Consider the following 25,509-nt stretch of genomic DNA (forward strand, 5'->3'; position numbering starts at 1 on the left):
CGAGGCGGCGTCGGCGCGGCGTCCGGGCGGCGTCCGGGCGGCGAGGAGAGGGCGAGGGAGGGAGAGGGCGAGGGCGAGGGCGAGGGCGAGGTCGAGGGCAGCGGCGGCGGCGGCGGTGGATCGAGAGGGAGAGAACTGGCGAGGGGGAGAGGGAAGGGGGGATCGGGCGAAGGGGGGATCGGGCGAAGGGGGATCGGGCCACAATACTAATGGCGCACCTCACCGTGGTGCGCCATTAGCATGTCCATACTAATGGCGCACCTCACCGTGGTGCGCCATTAGTACTTTTTTTTATTTCAACTCGAGCCAAAAGGTTATGTACTACCAGAACCTATCCACGTCAAGCCCACTCTACTAGCTCGACTGGTCAGTAGCCAGTTCTCACACCAGGAGGTCCTGGGTTCGACTCCCAGGCTCCACAATTTTTTTTATCATTTAAAAAGTTGTTTGATACTTATTTATGTTTAAATATGTTCAAATTTCGCAAATGGAGTTCTTCTGTGGAACGGACGTCCTTTAGGTAGGGTGGTCCTGCTTCTTCTTGTGGTGTATGCTGCTACTTCATCATCGTCGTCATGTTCGATCCTCGGGTCGCCGTACTTGTCGAAGTCTTGCTCATTGGCTACTCCATCCATTCCGATGATCTTCCTTTTGCCTCTCCTCACGACAACACGACTGGGCTTTGGCGGGTCGGTAATGAAGAAGCATTGGTCCACTTGGGAAGCCAGTACCCATGGCTCATTTTTCGCGGTGACGTTTGCGCCCGCGGTCTTGGATTTGGCTTCGGGTATAACCATGGTGGTGAAATACCGGTCTTCTTTTATGACGTTCTTGGCCCATCTGACACGGAACATCGGGACCTTCTCTCCAGCGTAGCTCAGCTCCCAGATCTCCTCGATCCTTCCGTAGTATCTGTCCTTGCCGTTACCGGTGTAGGATTCCATCGTTACCCCGGAGTTCTGATAACCATCGCTCTTCATGTCCTTGGCCTCGGTGTAGAATGTGTAGCCGTTGATATCGTACGCCTCATAGGTCATCAGGTTGTGCTCGGCGCCCTGTGACAAGGCGAATATGAGTTGTTCTTCCGCGGAAGAATCCTCATGTAAAGGGTACGACAGAAGCTTATGCTTGAACCAACGCGTGAAACATGAGTTGTGCTCTTTGAGTGTATCTCCGTCCGTCCTCTGTTGGCCTCGGTCATTGTACGTCTTTTTAATAAAGGTTTTGTGCTCTACCACCCAAGGATCGACCACGTCTATGTGTTGTAGCGCGACTAGGTTTGCTCTTTCAAAGTCGGCGAGTCGACCCTCGAAGTCGACATGCATTTCGCGGTGACCCTCACGGTGACCCCATCCAGCGAGCCTGCCGAGGTGCCTGTTGACGGGCAGACCAACGGGGTTCTCGATGCCTAGATAATTCGTGCAGTAGGAGATGCACTCTTCGGTCAGAAAGCCCCTGGCTATGCTTCCTTCTGGACGTGACATGTTGCGAACGTATCCTTTGATGACACCATTCATCCTTTCGAACGGCATCATGCTGTGCAGGAACGTCGGCCCGAGTTGGATGATATCCTCCACTATATGGACCAGCAGATGCACCATAACGTCGAAGAATGCGGGCGGGAAGTACATCTCAAGCTCGCATAGTATCACCATGATCTCTTCCTGTAGCCTTCTGAGTTGCCTCACGCCAATCGACTTCCGAGAGATGACGTCGAAGAAGTTGCATAGGCCAAATAGCATTTCACGGACGTGCGCGTCCATGATCCCACGGATTGCAACTGGAAGTATCTGCGTCATCAGCACGTGACAGTCGTGAGACTTCATCCCGTTGAACTTCTGCTTCGCTGGGTCTAGGTATCTGCTTATCTTCCCCGCGTAACCGTAAGGAAGTTTTACTCCTAGGAGGCAGGTGAAAAACTGCTCGATCTCCTCCTGACTTAGAGTGAAGCACGCAGGATGGTAGTCATTTCCGGTCTTCTTGGCCTTTTTGCCTTTGCGACGACTTTCTGTGTCCTGCTTCGCCTCATCATCATCATCATCATCATCATCATCATCATCATCATCATCATCATCATCATCATCATATATAGCGTGAAGCTCCTGCCTGATGCCCATTGATTTCAAGTCTGCCCTTGCTTTCGGCCCATCTTTGGTCCTCTCTGGCATGTTGAGCAGGGTACCAAGCAGACTCTCGCACACATTCTTCGTGATATGCATGACATCAAGGCTGTGAGGCACACGGTGGATCTTCCAGTACGGCAAGTCCCAGAAAACAGACCTCGTTTTCCATACCTTCAGCAGCGGCTCTGGCGCCTTTCGCTTCTTTCCCGGCTCTGGCGCCTTTTGCTTCTTTCCCGGCAGTGGGCAGTCTTTCCAATTTTTCAACAGCTTGTCTATTTCCTTGCCGCTCCTCGTACACGGGCGTTTTCGGGGTTCGGTTTCACCATCGAACAGATCCTTGCGTTTCCTCCACGGGTCATCGTCGCGAAGCCACCTTCGATGTCCCATGAACACGGTTTTCGAAGACCCGGGATCTCTATCTAGCTGGCGATACGTTGTGTCATCCATGCACCTTACGCATCCAGAAAATCCGTGGACTACCTGCCCCGCAAGATATCCGTAACCGAGATAGTCGTGCACCGTCGTGAGCAGTGCGGCTCTCATAGGGAAATATTCTTTCTCTGCGGCGTCCCACGTATTGGCTGGCGTTTTCCACAGCGTGTCAAGCTCCTCTTTCAGCAGCTCCAGATATAGATTGATGTCGTTCCCTGGTTGTTTCGGCCCTTCAATTAGCATACTCATGGGAATGTACTTCCTCTTCATGCACAACCAGGGGGGAAGGTTGTACATCCACACAAACACAGGCCAGGTGCTATGTGTGCTTCTCTGGCTGCCAAACGGATTGACTCCATCGGTGCTCGCGCCCAGCACGATGTTCCTTGGATCGTTCCCAAATTCTGGGTATTCGAAGTTCAATGCTTGCCACTGGCTCGCATCCTTAGGGTGACTCAGCATCTTGTCTTTTTTATCTATCTCCGGATCATTTGCGTCATCTTCTCGCTTCTTCTCCTCCCTATCCGCGTGCCAACGTAGGAGCTTTGCTACCTTAGGATCCGCGAAATACCGCTGCAGACGAGGAGTGATCGGAAAGTACCACACCACTTTTCGAGGAGCTTTCTTCCTCTTCTTGTATCGAGTGACACCGCACACCGGACATATTGTAGACTCCGCGTGCTCGTCCCGATAAATGATGCAATTGTTCATGCACACATGGTATTTCACGTGCGGTAAATCCAGAGGACACACGATTTTCTTCGGCTCCTCCAAACTGGTCGGGCACTTGTTCCCCTTGGGAAGACGTTCGTGCCAGAATGACATGTTCTCGTCGAAGCATGCGTCGGTCATTTTGTGTTTTACCTTCATCTCCAGGGCCATGAGCGTTACTTTCAGGCGGGTATCCTTGGGCCTGCATCCTTCATACAATGGAGTAACCGCGTCTAACTCAAGTTGATCCATCTTGGCTTTCTCTCGGGCGGCAGCTCTTGCGTTATCCGTCTGCTTGAGAAGCAGCTCTTGAATATGAGGGTCCTGCACCTAGCCCATCGATGGTCCAGCGTCGTCTGCTCCGCCGGCATCATCATCTTCATGATCATGCCCGTCGCCTGCTCCGGCATCTTCCTCATCATCATGTCCTGCATCTTCTACATGATGACTGTGTACAGCATCACAGTCGTGATCATCTCCTGGGGATTCTTCGTCTTCTCGCCCGCCCGAGCCGCGGTGGTTGTCTTGCTGCCCTTCCTCATTTCTTGCCCGGCCCGCATGGACGACTTCGTAGTCATCTTCATCACCTTGCCACCGATAGCCATCCATGAAACCACGCAACAGCAGGTGGTCCCGCACCTGCCCGGAATCCGGGTCCGCAATAAGGCTCTTCAGCTTGCATCTTCGACACGGACATCTTATCTCCGTCTCGTTCTTTTGAAGCATCTCGGCCTTCGCGGACCTCAAAAACCTATTCACGATGCCTTCGGTCATCGTGCAGACCATGGTCGCCTGCGGGGTAGAGCAAAACGATATTTTAGAACCAAACAAAAATTTGGCATGACCTTCCCTAAAAATAGGACCAAAAAGAATGCTTAATGCCAAAATTCTCGCCGAAACGGAAATGAATCAACATTCCGGCAAAATATTGGCAACTATCGCATATCAAATACCGGTACACCTCCAAACACAAACACATATGCAACACCACAAACATATGCAACACCACGAACATACATAGATCTAGCTAGGCCGTAAAAAGTGCATGTGCACATTGTTGTAAGGAGAACAACCTAAATATAGCTTCCCCCCTTACTTACCTATTAAAACAAGGTAATTTAACCACTTAATTTGAATGAATCTATGGTGGAAATGAGGTGAAAAAGAGGAGGCACCCGAGACAAGGAGGAGGTGGAGAGAATGAAGTGGGGAGAAAGTGAGTGTGTGGGTAGGAGAGGCTGTCCCAAATATCTTGTTGCTGCCCACTTACTAATGGCGCATCTCTTGCATGGTGCGCCATTAGTACTTACAACTACTAATGGCGCACTTGGGCAGGATGCGCCATTAGTATGTTTGGATAGGCGCACTAGTTCAAAAAAAAAATTCCTATACTAATGGCGCACCCACTGCCTGGTGCGCCATTAGTAGTTACAACTACTAATGGCGCACTTGGACAGGATGCGCCATTAGTATGTTTGGATAGGCGCACTAGTTCAAAAAAAAAATTTCTATACTAATGGCGCACCTGCTGCCTAGTGCGCCATTAGTAGTTACAACTACTAATGGCGCACTTTGCCGGGATGCGCCATTAGTATGTTTGGACAGGCGCACTAGTTAAAAAAAATTGGATACTAATGGCGCACCCGTAGCATGGTGCGCCATTAGTTGTTTAAACTCTAATGGCGCATCAGATTGTGGTGCGCCATTAGTATATACTAATGGCGCACCATCTTTCTGGTGCGCCATTAGTGTCAATCCCATCTATAGCCATTTTCCTAGTAGTGTGGGTTAAATAAGGTACAAGGGCTGCATCTGGGTGGGCAATGATAGTACATTGCATATAAAAATTTGTCAACCCTTCCATGACACACCCCTAGGAGGGCACTCAGGTTTCCCAGTTACTTATAAGAGAATTCGTGCTCTTTTTAAGTGGGTTGGCATGAAGAAAGTTGTTCAGCAGTTTGTACAATCTTGCTTAGTGTGTCAGCAAGCGACACCTGAGAGAGTGGCTTACCCTGGACTCCTATCCCCATTACCAGTTCCTACCAAGGCTTGGGCAACTGTAACAATGGGCTTTATCTCAGGTTTACCTCCCTCGGGTCAGTTTGACTGCATTATGGTCATCATCGACAAATTTACAAAATATGGCCACTTTGTTCCTGTCAAAAACCCCTACACATCTTAGAAAATTGCTGATCTTTTCCTGGACAATGTCTATAAGCTTCATGGCATGCCTCTGTACATTGTGTCAGATCGCGATCATATCTTTACTAGCAATTTTTGGCAAGCATTGGTTAAGAAAACTGGGATTGTTCTTAACATGAGCACTGCATATCATATGGAGACTGATGGCCAAACCGAACGAGTGAATCAACAGGTTGAGTGTTTCCTAAGATGCTTTATCAGTGCCCACCAGAGCAAATGGTCAAAATGGCTTTCTCTATGCGAGTTCTGGTACAATACAAACTGGCATTCAGCTCTGAACAAATCACCATTTGAAGTTCTTTATGGGCATAGCCCCAGGTATTTTGGGATATCAGTTTCAGATACAGTTGCTCCGGTTGATTTGCAGCAATGGTTAGAAGCTAGGGAAGTTGTGCAACAGTCGGTTTGTCAACACCTGTTGTGTGTGCAACGATGAATGAAACACCAGGCCAACAAACATCGCACAGAGAGGACATTTGAAGTGGGTGACAGGGTGTTCCTCAAGCTCAAGCCATATGTGCAATCGTCAGTGGCGCACAGGGCAAATAACAAACTTGCATTCAAGTACTTTTGGCCTTTCCTCATTCTGGAGAAAATTGGCGAGGTGGCTTACCGGCTGTAATTGCCAGCAGCTAGCCGTATCCACCCGGCCTTTCATGTTTTGCAGCTGAAGCGCTTTGTGCAACCACATTACGAGGTAATGGACTCACTTCCTTGTGCCGATGCTCACCTCCAAATCCCTGTTAAGATCCTGCAGGAGCGCATTCGCCGCTCGGACAATCGTTCCGTGGCTCAAGCCTTGATCCAGTGGAGTGGTGGAGATGCATCTACAGCAACCTGGAAGGACAAGGACTCGCTTCGCCAGTTGTTTCCGTGAGCCCCGGCTTGGGGTTAGGCCGGTTCTAAAAGAGAGGGGGATGTCAACGCTCACAAGGGCAGAGCCAGTTAACCAGAAGCACGAGTTGACGTGGATTCGACTCATGGGCCGTCAGCCGCACGGCCCACTCGCGATCGACGACTTCCCCAGTGGCTTGCAGGCCCAAACTGGGACCGTTGAGGGTGTATGCCGATATATGCGTTGTGTGTGTGTGTGTGTGTGTTGCGTGAGGATTGGGAACGGAGTTGGTGGCTTCAGCCATGGCTAGTGTGCGGCGTGCGTGAGCTCGTGTAAGCATTCATGGCGAATTGGCTATAGATTAAGATCAATACAAGTTATACCCTCACATTCCGGAGGACAGAATGAAACATCTCCACCGGAATAGCAGATAGTGCAACAAGACGATGGACGTGTGACGCCCCAAGACCGACGCTCCAGAAGACTTATAGCTGGTCCATGTTTCTCGTTGTCGCCGTGTGTTTTGTTTTGTTTGTTGCATTCATCATTGCATCATGTCATCATGCAACCCTTTTTAAACCTCAGCTAAATAAATTGCATAGATCATCGATCTATTTAAATCGAGGGAATTTACATGGTGATTTCTCTTTAGAACATATACTCCCAATATTATTAGGGAGCTATGAATATTCCATTAACTGGAAATCACCCATAACACATTTACATTATTCTTCAACTCTTCTTTTATCCTAGTCAACTTTCTATCCTTCCTTTTCGACGTTTTAGTAAAATTGAGTTGCAATTTTACTTCTCCATAAATGTTTCAAATCTTCCCATAAATCACATCTGGTGTGTAGGGTCACCCCCTATAATTTCAACCCATTTGGAGTTCATTCGAATGGGTTTCGAAATTCAAACTTGTCTGAGTTAAATCCAACATGTGTGGATATTATTTCCTCTAAAAATCCTCAATCTATTTTTGTCAAATTCCTCACATTTTTGTGAGTCCGGGAAAATAATCCCCATGCCCAAATTCTATCTCTACCTTCATTTCTTCTTTTTTTTCTTTGACATTTTTCTGTTTTTGGGAGAGAGAAGAAGGAGAGCAACCGCAGCTCAGCCTGCTACCAGCAGCCGTGTCAGGCCACCGTGGCCTCCCGTAGCCCACCACCCAGGCCTAGGCCTAGTCGGCGCCCCTTTCTAACCTAACCCTCACCCGATCCCCTCGTTATCTCCCTCTCGATCCCCTCATCCTCCTCCTTGCGCCGCCGCGAGGGCTTCTTGCCCGACCCCGTGCCACCTCGTCCCCGTAGCTCTTCAGCTCGCAGCCGCCGGCGAGCCCCGTCCACCACGCGCTACCCCGAGCCTCTTGCCATCACTCTCCACCCCGCGCGCGACCAGCGTCGTCCTATCCGCGCCGCCCCGTCCAGTTCCTCGTCAGTGACCCCCCACTCCGGATCCGCCTCCCAGGACCACGACCAGTGCCGCGGCTCCACGCCGTCATCCGCATCCCCGGCCTCCTCGTCGCCGTTTCGCCCGTCCCCGGCCACCGGTGCCCTCGCCAGAGCTCCGGCAAGCCGTCCCTGCCGTGCCCGACCTCTCCCTCGCCTCGCCGTTGCCCTGCTCCAGCGCTGCCTACCGACCTCCTCTGCTCCAGCCGTGGGCACCTCCTGCCCGAGAACCACATTCGGCATCGCCATGGTTCTCCTGCACCAGCTCCGTCCGACAAGGACGTCGCCCCACTTCCTTCTCTTGCCGCGACCGGGATCCCCCTCCTCACGCCTCGGGTCACCTCGCCACCCCATCACCCGTCTTGTGCCCGCGTCCGCGTAGCGCCATCTCTGCTGCCCCCACGCACCTCCGATGACCTCCCAAGGCAGGGCCAAGTACCACTACCATCGCATTTCGTTTCTTCATCGTCAAGGCCGAGAGGACGCCAAGTACTAGTACGTCAGGACCCGTCAAGTTCATCTACGTGCATGTACGACTATCTTCGCCATAGACTCGTGTACGATTACGCAACAAACTGTGTAGTTACACGAGCTACCAGTACCGCGACGACCCCGGAGACTGTATTCTGTCAAGTTCCTCTACAATATGTGTACCACTACTTCCACAACATGTCGTGTATGACTACCGTCGCTCGGATTCGACAAGACAATGTGTACCACTACAGTCGCCAAGTTCGACTGCCGCGCGGTTACGCCAAGTTCATCTACGAAACGTGTACAACTACTTCCACTACCGTCGCGAGAACGACTACTTCCACTATGGCCCGTGTACCACTACTTCCCTCGACGAACTCGAACCGCTCCAAAAAAGCACACCACAAAGGTATAACCACGAGACGATCACGCGTGGACCGAATGCACGTGTGTTGTATCAGGTGCTCGTGTTTGCACCATGTCCGAGTTGATCCTTGCACGATCCTCCTCGTTTGCCATGCCGTCGGCCCGTGGGAACCCGGTAATCCGGGATCACCCCTCCATCTTTTGCATGCTCACGCCCACACTTTCTTTTGCACCGGTATCTCAACAAGTTGCTGGATCATCGGAATGTTGCCGTGGCACCATTTCCGTTGTCATTGCCGTGGCACCCCTTTTGTTCCGCCATGGTGACAAATGCTTCATATCTTATATTATGTCAACATTTTCATAAAAATTGCATAAAACTTGTATATGTCATCCGCGTCATGATAACAACATTTAAAATGTTTAAAATTGTTGTTGCATTAAATTGCTAAATAACATATGGGGATTTTCCAGAATTGTTGTTTGTTGTTTCCGGCATCATTTAAACTTGCCTAAATAGGTGGTTTGCTCATGTTTCACCTCTTGCCATGTTAACCAACATTTAAACTTGTCTTGTTCATAAACAAGAGCGAACTAAATAATTGGATGTGGTGTTTTGTCAATATGCAACTCATTGTATATTGAGCTCCACTTAAATTGTAGTGTTGTTTGTGCACTTTGCCATGTCATGCATATTTAAACCGGACATGCATCATACTTGAATGTGCATCATGCCATGTTATGTGATGATTGTTTACCATGTTGTTTGCTTCTTTCCGGTGTTGTTTCTTAGTTTCGGTAACATTGCGGTTTGTGAGGATTCGTTCGACTACGTCCGTTTGTCTTCTTCTTGGACTCGTTCTTCATTCTTGCGGGATCTCAGGCAAGATGACCATTACCCTCGATATCACTTCTATCTTTGCTTGCTAGTTGCTTCTTTCTATCGCTATGCTGGTTGAAGTTTTCATGAGCATAAGACAATTTCAAGTCTCAGGTTGCTGCAAGCATGACAACCCGACACTTGGGGGCTACAGGTGATATGCATATAAGGGAGGAATAACTTCAAATTCTTAGTTTTGAGCAAATCAGGTATTATATTATTATCAGAGCAATCTGCAAAGTTTATGACCCGGCGTCACCATAAGATTAACCCGGCATCAGCAACAATTACATGACCTGGCATCATTTATTTATAACCCGGCAAATTTGGTAATCATAAGTCGGCAAGATTTACATCTCTAAGCCGGCTGAATATCAATTCAATATTTCAAAGACCAATATTTTTGTGAAGTCAGAGCATTGAAGGCCGACTCAAATGGATTATTTCTTATAATATTTCTCTACAAGAGCCAATGTCAGCAAATTGGTTATGAAGCTGGCCTATTGACCTGGATTTTTTAGAAGAAGTGCCTGGATTTTTTGCATTGGCAAGGTTTGGACATATTTGTTAAAGGAGATTTGCTATAAGATCTTGAGTATGCATCTAGGAGGAAATGACAAGGACTTAAAGATGATCAGGTGCCGGTTCGGGAAAATATTTAACCCGGAGCACAACCTATCAAGTTTGTTCTTGTGTTTATTTTACTGGATCAATTTAACTTGGATAAATCCAAATTAAACTGGGGGCTAATGTCGGGGATATACCCCGCGGTATGACCTGGCTGGAAGTATGACCCGGCCGGGCTGGGCATTTTCATTGGTAACCTGCCGGAGTGGCGACTCACGAGCCTTGCGATTCACGGATGGCCCTGACGGCGAGTCAGATAGAAGACAAGGCCCAAGGCCCAGAAGGCCGGGTCATGCTATGGTGGGCCGGCTTAAGAGAAAGGCATAGGGAATATTACCCTACAAAGGAAGCAAGACTAGGACTCCACTTGTAATAGAGTAATCATAATCCTACTAGGACTAGTCATGTAACCCGCCCCTTCAACTTATATAAGTTGGGGCAGGGCTCCCCAAAGAGGACAAGCAAGAAGAAACAATCTCTAGGGCTAGACACAAGAGCCGGCTTACCGGCGACTCCCTCATGATCATAATGAGACCTAGCCACAAACAACATGTAGGGTTATTACCAGATGATGTTTCTCGGGGCCCGAAGCTGTCTAAATCCTTGTCTTGTGTGTTGATTGCATCACGTCTCTCGATTCCGACCAACCCCTTCAAGCTACTGCATAGATGTGTTGGCCTGACGACTAAGTCCTCACACTAAGGACATCTGACGTGACAATTCCATGACACTATCACTTGTTTACCATGCCTCCCATATTGCCATGTCAAGCCTCTAACCCACCTTCCTAGTAAATCGTTGTTTGGCTAAGTTCCCGCTTTTGGTCAGCCTCTCTTATAGCGTTGTTAGTTGCAGGTGAAGTTGAAGATTGCTCCATGTTGGAACATGATTATGTTGGGATATCACAATATCTCTTATTTTTAATTAATGCATCTATATATTTGGTAAAGGCTGGAAGGCTCGGCCTTATGCTTGGTGTTTTGTTCCACTCTTGCCGCCTTAGTTTCCGTCATACCAGTGTTATGTTTCTTAATTTTGCGTTCCTTACGCGGTCGGGTTTATGGGAACCCCTTGACAGTCCGCCTTGAATAAAACTCCTCCAGCAAGGCCGACATTGGTTTTCCATTTGCCTAACAACCTACAACCCTCCCTTGGGGTCTGCAGCCCCGAGGGTCATCTTTATTTTAACCCCCCGGGGCAAGTGCTTCTCTAAGTGTTGGTCAACACTAGAGCCACTTGCAGCGCCACCTCGGGGAAACTTGAGGGCTGGTTTTTAGTTGTACGTAGTGTTCATCCGGTGTGCCCTGAGAACAAGATATGTGCAGCTCCTATCAGGATTTGTCGGCACATCCGGGCGGTCTTGCTGGTCTTGTTTTACCATTGCCGAAACGTCTTGTAACCGGAATTCCGAGACTGATCGGGTCTTTCCGGGAGAAGGAATATCCTTCGTTGATCGTGAGAGCTTGCGATGGGCTAAGTTGGGACACCCCTGCAGGGTATAAACTTTCGAGAGACGTGCCCGCGGTTATTGTGGCAGACGGGAATTTGTTAATATCCGGTTGTAGAGAACTTGACATTTGACTTGATTAAAATGCATCAACCGCGTGTGTAGCCGTGATGGTCTCTTTTCGGCGGAGTCCGGGAAGTGAACACGGTTTGGGTTATGTTTGAACGTAAGTAGTCTTTAGGATCACTTCTTGATCACTTCTAGATGACGACCGTTGCGTAGTTTCTCTTCCTACTCTTGTACTCACATGTTAGCCATCATATTTTGCTTATCAATTTCTGCAACCCCACCTCATTACCACATCCTACCCATAAGCTTAAATAGTCTTGATCTCGCGGGTTTTGAGATTGCCGAGTCCTCGTGACTCACAGGTACTACCAAAACAGTTGCATGTGCCGATGATAGCAGTGCAGGTGATGCAATTGAGCTCAGTTGGGAGTTTGACGAAGTCCTTGGCAGTTATTATGTTTCGTTTTCTGATGATCAGTAGTGGAGTCCAGTTGGGACGAGCGGGGATCTAGCATTTGGGGTTATCTTCTTTTCAGTTGGATTTGTCCGTAGCCGGACTATGTGTGTACTCCGAATGTTGTATGTTTTATTTAAGTACTTGTGTGAAGTGGCGATTGTAAATCAACTCTTTATCCCTTTCTTGTTCATTACAGGGATTGTGTGAAGATGACCCTTCTTGCGAAACAACCACAATGCGGTTATATGCCTCTAAGTCGTGCCTCAACACGTGGGAGTTATAGCCGCATCGTGGGCGTTATGGGATGCTTGCCTGTTGTGTCCGCACTCTAACACTATATGCACGTGTTCGCCGCGCACTTGTCCTATGTGGGTTGCCGGGACATCAAGTAAGCCAAGACGTACTTCTTCCACAACGCTATTCTGGTTTGTGTTGCACTAGCGGGTAGTGCGCGGCGGCACGCCGCGCTTTGCTTGTAGTTTCGAGATTTGTTGATTTTTGTATTTTGCATAAACTTTTACGTGTAAAAATAGTCAGATATTAGAGACAATACACCATGCAGGTGGATCATTAATTCAAGACCGTCTTACCACAAGATTAGACGATGGAACCATGAACTTAAAAACTGTTATGAAATATAGTGACCAAAGCATGGACACAATTTATTATCACTGTAGAGGGTGGCCATCACTATGCATTGTTAACACGAAGTTATTATCTCTGAAAAAGTCTCATGGAAAAGAATAGAACAGTGGTAGAGATTTCTATAGAGCATAGTCCCGCTTAAGAATGTTGAACAATCTGTCCTATTTTTGCTTGAGCTTGGAAGAATAAGACATTCAATATAATGAATTTTAAACCATACAAAAATGTGGACCAAACTGATCTTTCAAAAAAAAACTTAATCTCTCCTACTACTAAATGTATACATTGATTTTTTTTCCTCACAATTTTGTTTACCCTCAGCTTCATTCGAGCTAACAACTCATATATTTTATCAGTGCAGTTGTAAGAAAACATAAAAGAGTTATAATTTTTTTGCTTCCTCTAACCCAGGTCCACAATAATCCAGCTATAAATTACTGGATGAAGTAAGTGGGATGACCGGTAAAGTTATTTGGAACCAAAGCATGATAATAAGCAAATTATCATCATCCTATAGATGACAATCAAATAAAACAGAAGGAGCTGCATGAAGAAATTTTGAGTCAAGACTGTTTGCAGCAAGTTCTATTACTGATCCTTGAATAACAGAACAATACAATAATAAAGTGTACATTTGTCAGATCCATCACTGCTCACGCGTGTGCACCTGCACTTGGGACCACAGCGGTGCGGTGCACTAAGAAGTCTGAGATCCACTCTCTTTCTCTCTAGCTTTCTCAAATCTCCCTGCTCATTCCCCACCTCCACCATTCCCCCATCTCCGTAGCGCATTTGTTGCTCTCGCCGCCAGCTCTCGCTGCCCCAGCGTGGCTCATCCGTCTCCTCTCCACTGGCAGTAGAAATCGAGTGCTCCTCGCCCGCACAACACGCATCGGCAAGGCACCTCCTCCGCCGGCTCCTCGCCTGCACATCACGCATCGGTGAGGAATCGATTCCACTCAAAGCAGAGGGCGGTCTGGAAAGGGAGAAACCGGCGGAGGAGGGAGGATCTTGAAAGAGTAGGAGGAAGCGAGGCTGCGAGAGAGGTAGGGGAGAAGAGGAAGCGGCGGGGTACGGCGTGGCGGTGGCAAAAGCTCCGGCATGCTCGCCATTGGGCATTGATGGCGGCAAGAGCTAGCTAGGCACGACAAGTCCTGATGAGGTTCACCGTCCACGCGATTCATATCCTCCAGGATGGTCTCGTCGATTGATTCTCTCCTCTCGGGTACCTACTCACCCGACTGCTAAATATCCATCTGTCTAATTCACCTTTTCTGCTAACTGCAAGTCTCACACCATGTCAGTGCAACCCGCGGTTCGACATGGGACTTCGTTTGCTTCGTCTAGAACTTCTGCATCATGAGCCTCGCAAAGATGGCCGCCCTGCTCTTTCTTCCTCTGTCTAGGTAAGCTACATGAACAGTTTTAGTCGTGAAGCAAGTACACACTTGACTATAGAAAATACATCATTTTTTCTTCAGTCCACAACACCAAAAGAAAATACGGCGATAAATGCCAGCAATTAATCTTATGTAGTTAATAACAATGCATAAGCCTGAAATTATCTTCAGTGTCTTAAATCAATAGTACAGGAGCACTATGTAAATTACTGGAATATATTGAAACATACCAGGCCTTGTTATATCAACAACAGGGACATACATAGGTGTTTCTAAATTCAGTAATCACTAAAGCAGATCAGCGTTGCTCGTACTCTTAAATTAAGAATACATACTACCTATTTAGATTCTACCTTTGAGCAGCATATAAGGAGTGCAAATATTAGCATGAACCCAGAACTCGCTCAAAATTACAACACAGCTTAACTGAGCAAAATCAAATGGCAGAGGAAGGTATAATATGTACATATAAAATTCCTATTATGGGCATCTGCAAAGGCAGAAGATCAATACCCACACATGATGGTACTGAAACAAATTCATGTAACATCGTCCAAGAATGTTAGCTTAAGCATACCATGATAATCACAAATCTGACGGTCGTTGTCTCTGGTCCAATATCGACACCTGCAATTGCAGAAGATCAATTCTCACAGATGATGGTACTGAAAGAAATTGGCAAACGAAAGAAAATACATGTTGCATGTACATAAGCTGGTGATAGTTTGTTCTCCAGGAGATGCTTGACAAAAGTTGTTTTCCCCATACTTTGTACCAAACTAGTGGGGTCGCCCGCGCATTTGCGCGGCTAGATTATTGATTTTGTTGTGAAAATAGTTGAAGTCCACTTATTTTAATGCTAACAATATATATTATAATTCTAATGGCCTTATAAGTGAAACTTTGTATCATGCTTTTGGAATATTGGTGATTTATTGCTCCAAATAAATTCAAATTTTAACAAAAGAATTAGAATATCGCCTAAAATAACGTACCCAATTTGGAATCGAAATGCAAAAATATTGCAATTAAAGCGTTTTTATAGCCATATAATAGTTGCCGGACATGTGTGCCATGGGGGTTGGCGTGAAGTTCCATTGAGGAACTTGGACTCTAGGCCACGTGCAGCCGCTAGGCCACCTAATCTCCTATGGGTAGGTCAATTATCTCTTCCCTGCCACCTTAACCTCTCTTTCCATTCTTCCATGTTTGCCTCTCTTGCAACTCTCACTCATTGTACAACCATTGGTTCTATTTCTCTTTAGCTTCTCAAGCTTCACCGTGGCCCCCTTTAGACCGAGGTGACACTTATATTGATAGCAATAACTCCTGATCGAGCACCGCTGTTGGGTGGTAGTTAGCTTTGATGATTTCACATACAAAATGTCAAAACTCATTTGTCAAATAAAAGAAGTTGTAGTCGGTGTCTAAATCGTGAAAAAGTATTATGGACTCAAGTATATTTATTTTATCATGTGTAGTAAGATGTTAGCAAAGCATTTCGTATGTGACAACTAAAAACCATATTTGGGTTCACTTTTGGCACGCCCAACTATATAGTGGTGCCTATCTTTTATCCACAATTTTAAGAAACATCCCAACAACAAATAATATTTTAACTCTGATGTCTAGAATATTTTCCAACTAATGTATGTTGCTTAGCCATCTAAGACAATATAAACTTATTTGCATGTATTTGAAAAAAAAATCCAGAACTAACCTCACCTGCTAAATATTGCCTAATCTATGTAGCTGGCCATTTTTCTTTATTTTTATCATAGCACGGTTATTTATTTTCCTCATAAAAGTTATTAGCTTCTTTTATCGTGGCATTGCACACACTACATTTGGTGGCAGCGAGCTGGGTAGCCCTCGCAATGATGTGGCTAGATTGTCTAATATAGAGACTAAAACAAAATCATAAAATGTATAGTACAAACAATTTAGAGAAATATGATTGTGTACTTTCGGACAAAGGTATTTCCATTTTAGTGCATGGATTGTAGCCAAGGACATTTCTAAGTTAAAACAAAGGATAAATGCTACATTTATGTGTGTCGCCCTTGAAACCATATACTGGGTTATGCCTTTGTCTCATCCAGTCCGCATCCATGGGCTATGGATTTCACAATGAGTTTCTTAAAGACATGCACTATTTATCCAACAAATAAGTCACATCCAGAACAAACAAAAAAATATTTTTAGGAAAATTATAAGGAAATTCTCCAATGCATATATTTGAACTAAATATAGTTCATGAAGATTTTTAGTGCATGTGCCCAGTTTTTTGCAGCAAAAATATGGGTTACCCTCCTGTAATCAGAGATATCTTCTTTTTATCCATATAAACACCTTATACATCTTTTCCTTCTAGTCCATCAGGAGAATGATATTTTTTGGAAGTGCACCTATAATGCGTGAGATCTTGTACCAAAGAATACACCACACGGGAAATCATTTTGTTACTGTTTTATTTACCAATTGTTTGCCCTCGTGTCAACGATTGTAGTATTTAGCTTTCCACGACATTAGCATTGGTACATTGACCACTGTTAGTTAGAAGAGAAAAATACACTAGAACATCTCGCAGAAAGTAGTCCAATTATTTGGTGGACCATATAAAAATTTACAATTTGGACTGACCAGAGAAAAGGAAAAATGCTAGAAAATATCATTAGAGCCAAATAAGAGGAAATTAGTTTGCTAACATAAATGCATATACCCCCGCAAAAAACCATGTCGCATAAACACATGCATAAATGATATATATGTTGCCAAGATGGTATTTCCCCATGTTGTAGATGCTACACATGAAGGATCAATTAGCATACGTGCGTATCAAGAGATAGATCAATGAGCGCACCTGTTCACATGTAAATGCATGCGTACGTGTGTGTTTTTGCTGTGAACGCCCGAAGCTCCTTGAGTCGACGTGAATGCGCCGCCACAACCGCGAGTCCGCGACAACTCTGCCACGCCATTGCGTTTCTCTCCTGTGACATGCGCCTCTGCCGCTGCCATCGGCCGTCGCCCCTGCTGCCGCCGCCGTCGCTGTTACTGTGTAGGCTAGCTTCTACGATCATACATCGATCCCGCCAGTAGCTATTCATATTCCTCCGCATACCGTCTAATTGCACAATTACATACGTCTTTGATTGTTGTTATAAGTCGTACACTACCGCTTGTTGCATGGCAGCAGCCTCCACGGCGGTGCACCGGCGAGATCGTGCGTACCATGAGGAGGTCATGGGCCTTGGCTGAACCCAGGTACGCAGTCAATCAGAGAATATCAAATTATTTTGCCTTCCCCAAGTCATAATAGATTGCCTGTGCCTGTACGCTAGAGCATGTCGTTTCCTTTCCAAATTCCGTTTCCTTTCCATGTAAATCTTTTTTCTTGTCTACTCATTTCAAATTACGTTTCCTTTCCATGTAAATCTTTTTTATTTTCTTTTTAGCACCCTGTCCTATCCATCACGTTTGGCTGCGGTTGGACATACTTTTTGTACATGTCGTTATTACTTGCCTATTGCTAGTTTCTTTTTACGTGTATTACATGAGGAAATCTTGATCGTTGATACATCTTAATATTAGAGTGTCAAATCAGCACCGTTCGTTTTCTATGGTTTTATAAGTATATACTAGATGATAGATTTCAGACAAAGTCTGCCCTGCTGCTCAAGAATGTAAAGCCATGTCATTCAACTTGTTGTCAATTGATCCTAATGGTAAATACAAATACAATGTCACTTAAAAAGATTATGCCATTATAGTTTTCTGAAACAAGAATACGCCATAATAGCATAGTGCCAGAATTATTTCAGTCGCTATACAGTTTGATGCGATTCACATGCATGATATTTTAATGAGTAGGCAAATCGAAATATAAGGCACGTAGAAGGAAGAGGAACCAGGAGTGGTGATGTTGTGCTCATCTATACCATCGCTTGTGAGCTATGCAGTGGCAGCTGCCCTACAGAGAGGAATGGTTGTGGCCCGGGAACATGGCGCCTCAAAAGCAATGTTATATGCTGTTGAGGAAGGGCGTCTCTGATGGTCGCGCTGCGTCAAGCATGTCATCGCCGGTGCCGACAACAGGCCAACGCCGGGAGGGAGGTGGCACACCGCCGCGGGAGAGCGGAGTAGAGCACAGGACAACGTGAGGAGGGGGGCAACTTACCAAACCTCCCGCCATGGTCACCCTCGATTGGATCCACCATCATGCACATGTCGTCGTTGTCGTCCTACGCCAGTGCCTCCTTCAGGCACTGCATAGCGGCCGCTCCACCTCACCATTGCCTTGACACGGAACAGCCAACCAGGACGGAGCGATAAGGTGTTGGAGCACCTCCTCGTGTCAGCTTCAGCGCCCGCTTAGCCAAGGCGGCAACTCCCGGGACGTAGTGGGTGGTCGGCTCTGGTGGCATGCGATGGCGGGCTTCGGTGATCTGGGCAGGCGAAAGGTCGAGGCGCGGGGTGGCTCGCGGCGTCGAGCATGTGGCACGCTTGAACAATGGGGACGCCGGGACTCCAGCACCTGAACGACGTGAGGTCGCGAGCTCGTGGTCGAGAGCAATGGCATTGGCCCAAGATGACGTCAACATCGACGATGTGCAGCCGCGGCCTGAGTTTAGCCTACCGCGCGGAGGTACGCCGCCTTCCTTCCTCTCCTCCGTCATGGCCTCTGATCGTGGCGGGGGCGACGGGAGAGAATTTTGGAGCTTGGTGGTGGGACTACGCCGCCTTCCCTTCCTCTCCTCCGTCATGGCCTCTGCTCGTGGTGGGTGCGACGGGAGAGAATTTTGGAGCTAGGTGGTGGGACGAGGAGGCGGCGGTTGTGTTGTGTCGGGTGTTGGGGAACGTTGCAGAAAATAAAAAATTTCCTACGGTTTCACCAAGATCCATCTATGAGTTCATCTAAGCAACGAGTGATAGGAGTGCATCTACAGACCCTTGTAGATCGCGAGCGGAAGCGTTTAAGAGAACGGGGATGATGGAGTCGTACTGGCCGTGATCCAAATCATCGATGACCAAGTGCCGAAGGAACAGCACCTCCGCGTTCAACACACGTACGGAGCGGATGACGTCTCCTCCTTCTTGATCCAGCAAGGGGGAAGGAGAGGTTGAGGAAGAAGGCTCCAGTAGCAGCACGACGGCGTAGTGGTGGTGGAGAGGCAGTACTCCGGCAGGGCTTCACCAAGCTCTTAACGGAGGAGGAGAGGTGTTGGGGAGGGGAGGGGCTGCCCCTTGGATGTTCTGTGCAGCCCTCCCCTTGCCCCTCTATTTATAGGGAAAGGGGGAAGGGGGCCGGCCCCCTCTAGATGAGATCTAGAGGGGGTGCCAAGGGAGGGGGCTTACCCCCCAAGCAAGGGGGGCGCCCCCACTTGGGTTTCCCCCCCAACCCTAGGCGCATGGGCCCAAGGGGGGGGGGCGCCCAGCCCTCCAGGGGCTGGTTCCCTGCCCACTACGGCCCATGAGGCCCTCCGAGAGAGGTGGCCCCTCCCGGTGGACCCCCGGAACCCCTCCGGTGGCCCCGGTACAGTACCGATATGCCCCCGAAACTTTCCAGAAACCGTATGACAACTTCTCATATATAAATCTTCACCTCCGGACTATTTCGGAACACCTCGTGACATCCGGGATCTCATCCGGCACTGCGAACAATATTCGGTAATCACATACAAGTCTTCCTAATAACCCTAGCGTCACCGAACCTTAAGTGTGTAGACCCTACGGGTTCGGGAATCATGCAGACATGACCGAGACAGCTCTCCGGCCAATAACCAACAGCGGGATCTGGATACCCATGTTGGCTCCCACATGTTCCACGATGATTTCATCGGATAAACCATGATGTCGAGGATTCAATCAATCCCGTATACAATTCCCTTTGTCAATCGGTACGTTACTTGCCGGAGACTCGATCGTCGGTATCCCAATACCTCGTTCAGTATCATTACCGGCAAGTCACTTTACTCGTACCGTAATGCATGATCCCGTGACCAAACACTTGGTCACTTTGAGCTCATTATGATGATGCATTACCGAGTGGGCCTAGAGATACCTCTCCGTCATACGGAGTGACAAATCCCAGTCTCGATCCGTGTCAACCCAACAGACACTTTCGGAGATACCTGTAGTGCACCTTTATAGTCACCCAGTTATGTTGTGACATTTGGTACACCCAAAGCACTCCTACGGTATCCGGGAGTTACACGATCTCATGGTCTAAGGAAAAGATACTTGACATTAGAAAAGCTCTAGCAAACGAACTACACGATCTTGTGCTATGCTTAGGATTGGGTCTTGTCCATCACATCATTCTCCTAATGATGTGATCCCGTTATCAATGACATCTAATGTCCATAGTCAGGAAACCATGACTATCTGTTGATCAACGAGCTAGTCAACTAGAGGCTTACTAGGGACATATTATGGTCTATGTATTCACACGTGTATTACGATTTCCGGATAATACAATTATAGCATGAATAAAGACAATTATCATGAACAAGGAAATATAATAATAATCCTTTTATTATTGCCTCTAGGGCATATTTCCAACATCGAGATGAGGGAGAGACAATTTATAGATCTACAACAACGATGAAGAGGACATGAGATTGGACTGGAGTTTTCTAGAGAGAAGATACGGGACGACATGAGATTGGACTGGAGTTTTCTAAAGAGAAGCTACGTGTCCCGACCGGACCCATCTTCCATAGTAAAAAACTAAAACCGGTGTAAAAATTGTAACGTGGCAAAGGAAGGAACCAGAATCAAAGCAGCGATGGACACGCACGATCGGAACACATGAAAGAAAACTGACGTGACCCTTCATGGGCATTCAATAGAAAGAAAGACGTGGTAAAAAAAGGTGCAAGATCTAGGTAGCTAAAAAATAGGAACGACAAGGAAAGCTCGTCACACGCGTCATTTTCTAAGGGGCGGTAAAAAAAATTCCAGAAAAACTAGAAAAAAGAACCCTTACGGGCCTAGTATTCTTAGTATTAGGCAGTCTCGATATTTGGTGCCAATTAAAGCTTGAACAATTTTGGTTTTTCCTGTGACATATCACGAGTTGTCCTACCTGTAGCTCGTCTACATTGAGTTTGTAGGATCCGGCTTGCCTGTTCCCTCCCCATGCTCCCATCCAAGCTCCCACTTCATCCTATGATTGTTTTTTTCCTTTTTCCTTCCTAATCTAATCATCCCCTGATTTTAACGGGGTGGGCCCGGACCTTATTTTGTTCCAATCAAATCAAGCCACGTACGTGGGAGTACGGATGGGCGCACGTGTGGGGCTCAGGCAAGTCTCGTCTGAGTTCGTATGCCCCTCTCTCAAGCCGGCCCTGATGGATATTTATTGGGCACCAATACGCGCTAGCGTACCAGCCGAACGATTCGGCCGGTCAGCCCTAGCCGCACAATGCGCGCGTCCACATCGCACGATTCCTCCTCTCGCCCACCCATGAGCCCGTCTTCTTCCTCTCGACAGCTCCCCCAGGCCTCCCGCTTCCTCCCCTCGCTGACAAGCCATGACTCCGCGGTTGCCCCTGCGCCGCCCGCCGCGGCATCGCGCTCATCCTCATCGGCCGCCCGCGCCGCCGCGCTCCCGTCGCCGTCGAGTGGTTGCAGCTTTTTTGCCAGGCGTTTCCAGCATCCTTGATGGGAAGTTCCAGCACTGCCGGTGGTGACCGCCCAACTCCGGGGAGCAGCGTCGTCGGCGCTCCGTCGGACTGGTTCTAGCATCGATCTTGCTCTGCCGGTCCACGGGTGCATCATCCCAAAAATCAAGAGGTCGTCCCCCTCTCCTTGCAGCTCCACTGCACCGCGGTTCCAGCATGCCGGACAACGGTTGCAACATCCCAGCCGCAGGGGGAGGCCTTGCAGCTCCACTGGACCGCCGTTGCAGATCCACTGGACTGCGGTTCCATCTCTTGTGGCAATGGTTGCAGCTCCCCTTGCATGGCTGCGGCACGCCATGCCGGCGGCCATGTCGTCCCGCCGTCACCGATGCAGCAAAACTGGTCACCCGTAGTAGCAAAACAAACCACGGTTACAGCTCTCGTGCATTACCATTGTATCTTTTCTAGAATAATGTCGTAGCTTTTTCCTTTTGTCGCGGGTCGCAGCTCGCCGTCGTGCCCCCACGCATCACGGATGTAGCAATTTTGATCACTGGTTCCAGCAAATCTAAATGCCCGTTCCAGCAAAAATAACTGCCACCGTCGTTGCTCCAACCAGTTGTAGCAAAAAAGACGGCCAGTTCCAGCATCTGGTGTGGTCGGTTATAGCAATAAAAGTTCTTGGTTGTAGCTCCAACCCTGACCGGCTCCAGCACCGGCGATGAAGCTGGTAGCGTCCCCCCCATGGCTCGGCACCAGGGTCGGTGATGGCCGAATCCAGTGTTGGTGGTGGCAGCAGCGTAGCGTCAACCCGCCGGCGGCCGGCGGCGAGGGGAGCTGCAATGGTTCGTGAGCAGCGGGGAGGAGAGAAAAGTCATGGCTGTGGAGTCTCGGCTGAAGGTAGAACAAAGGAAAAAAAGGAAGACCAGGAAAAAAGATAAGAATAGGAGAGGGGACGGTTGTGCGAGGCCCATCACGTACACGCATCTTGCTCGGGAGTTGTTTTCGTGGGGCCAGAGTGGCGTGCGAGCCGGCCGAACGTTCGGCCGGCGCCCCAGCCCCAATCGTTTTCCATATTTATTTTCTTTGTGATTTTGAGTCAGAGCAAGCATGGCAAGTTGACAACACTACTGCACGTTTGTAGTAACTGGATGGAAAAAAAATCATATGTGCATGGTGAGATCCGCACTTCATTCAAACTCCTTTCTTTTTCTCTTGCTATATCCCTGTCTTATATTTTCTTCTCACATTTTAAGATACAAAAATAGATGGTCTGAATTTCGCTAATGCGGACTGGTCGACAGATGACAAATCTATTTGGGGCCTGGATCCAGATATTCACTTGTTTAGTACAACGTGCATATGCTATCTTTATAAATCTCTGATAGTGCGTTGCGGCCGGGGAAGAGATAAGGAGAGAAGAGAACAGCTCGACGGGAGAAGAATAGAGAAAGGGGCAGCAAAAACATTGGTCATTGCTGCTGTGCTATTGCATACCATGAACAAAGAATGAAGAAAGATGAACGAGCGAAGATAAACAGGAAAGGGTGCTGCAGTTGTGCCGCTGCATTCTTGGCAAGTTTTGTCATACTCATCATCCATACTTCAAGGGTAACTTTCTATTTAGTCCAAAACTATAATTCACAAGAATTTATTTTATTCCTGTAGCCCACGGCCGACCTTGGGTTGACCACATTGGATGCATTTTGGGGGTCGAAAAGAGGATAAGCGATGGCACGGATGGACCGCAGTGTTTAAATAGAGGACATTGACATGTGTGGGAGATGTCTTGAGTCAATTAGTACTTACTAGCAAAAGGACCCGTACGTTGCAACGAGAGAAAAGAATAACACACACTCTTAATTTAGAAAAAAATGGTATATAATTTGAGTATTTGTAGTTACGGCCCAAACAAAGATGGTCATTGCCAACAAAACGTGAGTTCAAGATTCCACATGTCTTCTACTTAAACACGGCTTGCATGTAGATTTAATACGTACGAACAAATGGGAAAAGAAATAGGCAAGTGATTTTCAATTTGGTCTCCAATCCTGATTTTGCTAAGATGTTTATTTATCCACAATCCGGATTAGTACCTATATGAAAGAAAAACGGATAATGCACTGTTGATTAAGATTGCACCCTAAATAGTATTATTTTTTAAATGATTAACAGGTAAAATAACATCATATTCAGATTCTATATTTTTTCTAATCAAATTCCATATATAACATGTAAATTTGGAGTTACGGTTTAGAAGATGAGTATTTTAAAAAACATTTTATATGTACTGCAGGTTTAATATAAGAAAAATTAGGGGGTTTTCTATAAAATAGTATGACGGACTAAGAATACCTATTTCTTTTATTAGTAGGTATAGGTATACATATAAATTATTGGGCTATGATTATGTGACAATTTTTTCTGCCCATCGCAACGCACGGGCATGTTTGCTAGTATAAGATTAAGTGGCTAAGGTCAACTCTAATAACCCGACACAAACGAACACAAAATGAGTACGCTTTGTCGGGCCCATGGGACTGGGGATACCTAGGCCCGTCTGCATGCGGCCCAGGGCGCGACGCTTACCCTAGGGCCCATGATTGGCCCACCTTTGGACTTCATGAGCAAGACCCTCACGAGGCTCTCGCTTCGCGAGGCACCCGTCAACTCGTGTCGTCAGGGTCCTCGCGAGACCCCCTGACGAGGCGATCTCCCAAGGCTGCCTCCTAAGGCCCCTCATGGAGGCGGACAGATCAAGGGTGGCTCGGCAGGGTCATGAGGTTCTGCGTCCTCACGTGGGTGACGTGCGCGACGACAGGCTGCGCCCAAGGCCGTGCTAGCAGGCGCAGATGTGGAGGCTTTCCTATTTCATGCTAAGGGAGCGAGGACAGCGCACCGGTCCCCAAAGAAATCCCCAAAGATTTCCCGTTCGGTGCAAGAGGACCGAGACAACGGGCGCGCCAGGACAGAGGTCACCACTGAGCCCACCGGGGCGTCACGACAGGAAACTTTTGCAAGCGAAGACCACATTTAGTCAAGATAAGCTGCAACCTTGCCCCCCTTCAAACTGGCCGTTGTAGCAACCCTTCCCGCCATGTGTTTTCAGGGGAAGAGGACCAGAGGCAGTATAAGAGCGGGCGAGGTGCAGCCATAGGGAGGAGGGGATCGTCTCGTCCTTGGCGACTTGTGCTTGAGGCTTACTATCTCTCTCTCTCTCGCTCTCTCTCTCTCTCACCAAGCAATCTAGACAACCAGGAGTAGGGTCTTACACCGCGAGATTGCCTGAACCTAGGTAAACTGTCCTGTCCTATGATCTTCTTCCCTAGCTTGAGCACGACGGAGCATCGCCGTGAGGTTGTGAGGCAGAGTAGGGCGATAGGAGCGCGCCCCAAAGTTTGAACCTTCTTGGGTCCTTGAAGCCCCGATTCCGACATTTGATGCCAGGTAGGGGTGTGCCGCCCTTTTTTCGCACCGTTACGGCTTTTGCTTCACCGTTTCGGGCCGTGCTGCTCATGGCGCGCGAGCTGCTCTGCTACCGTCCTGCGGACACGGGCTACGATGCCTGACTTGGCCGCATCACCGAGCTCGTCAACGTTGCCGGAGAAGCCCCGACGCCCTCCCACTCGCTCCGCCCTCCGTCGTCTCGCATCGGGGACGTGGCGCACGGTGCCCTTCCACCACCTCGCATGCGCAGCGACCTTGGCAAACCCCTTCGTGACGCGCCCCCGTGTGACCAGCCCCGCGGAACGCCGCCGC

Source organism: Triticum dicoccoides, chromosome 1B, assembly GCF_002162155.2.
Source record: "Triticum dicoccoides isolate Atlit2015 ecotype Zavitan chromosome 1B, WEW_v2.0, whole genome shotgun sequence".
NCBI lineage: Eukaryota > Viridiplantae > Streptophyta > Magnoliopsida > Poales > Poaceae > Triticum > Triticum dicoccoides.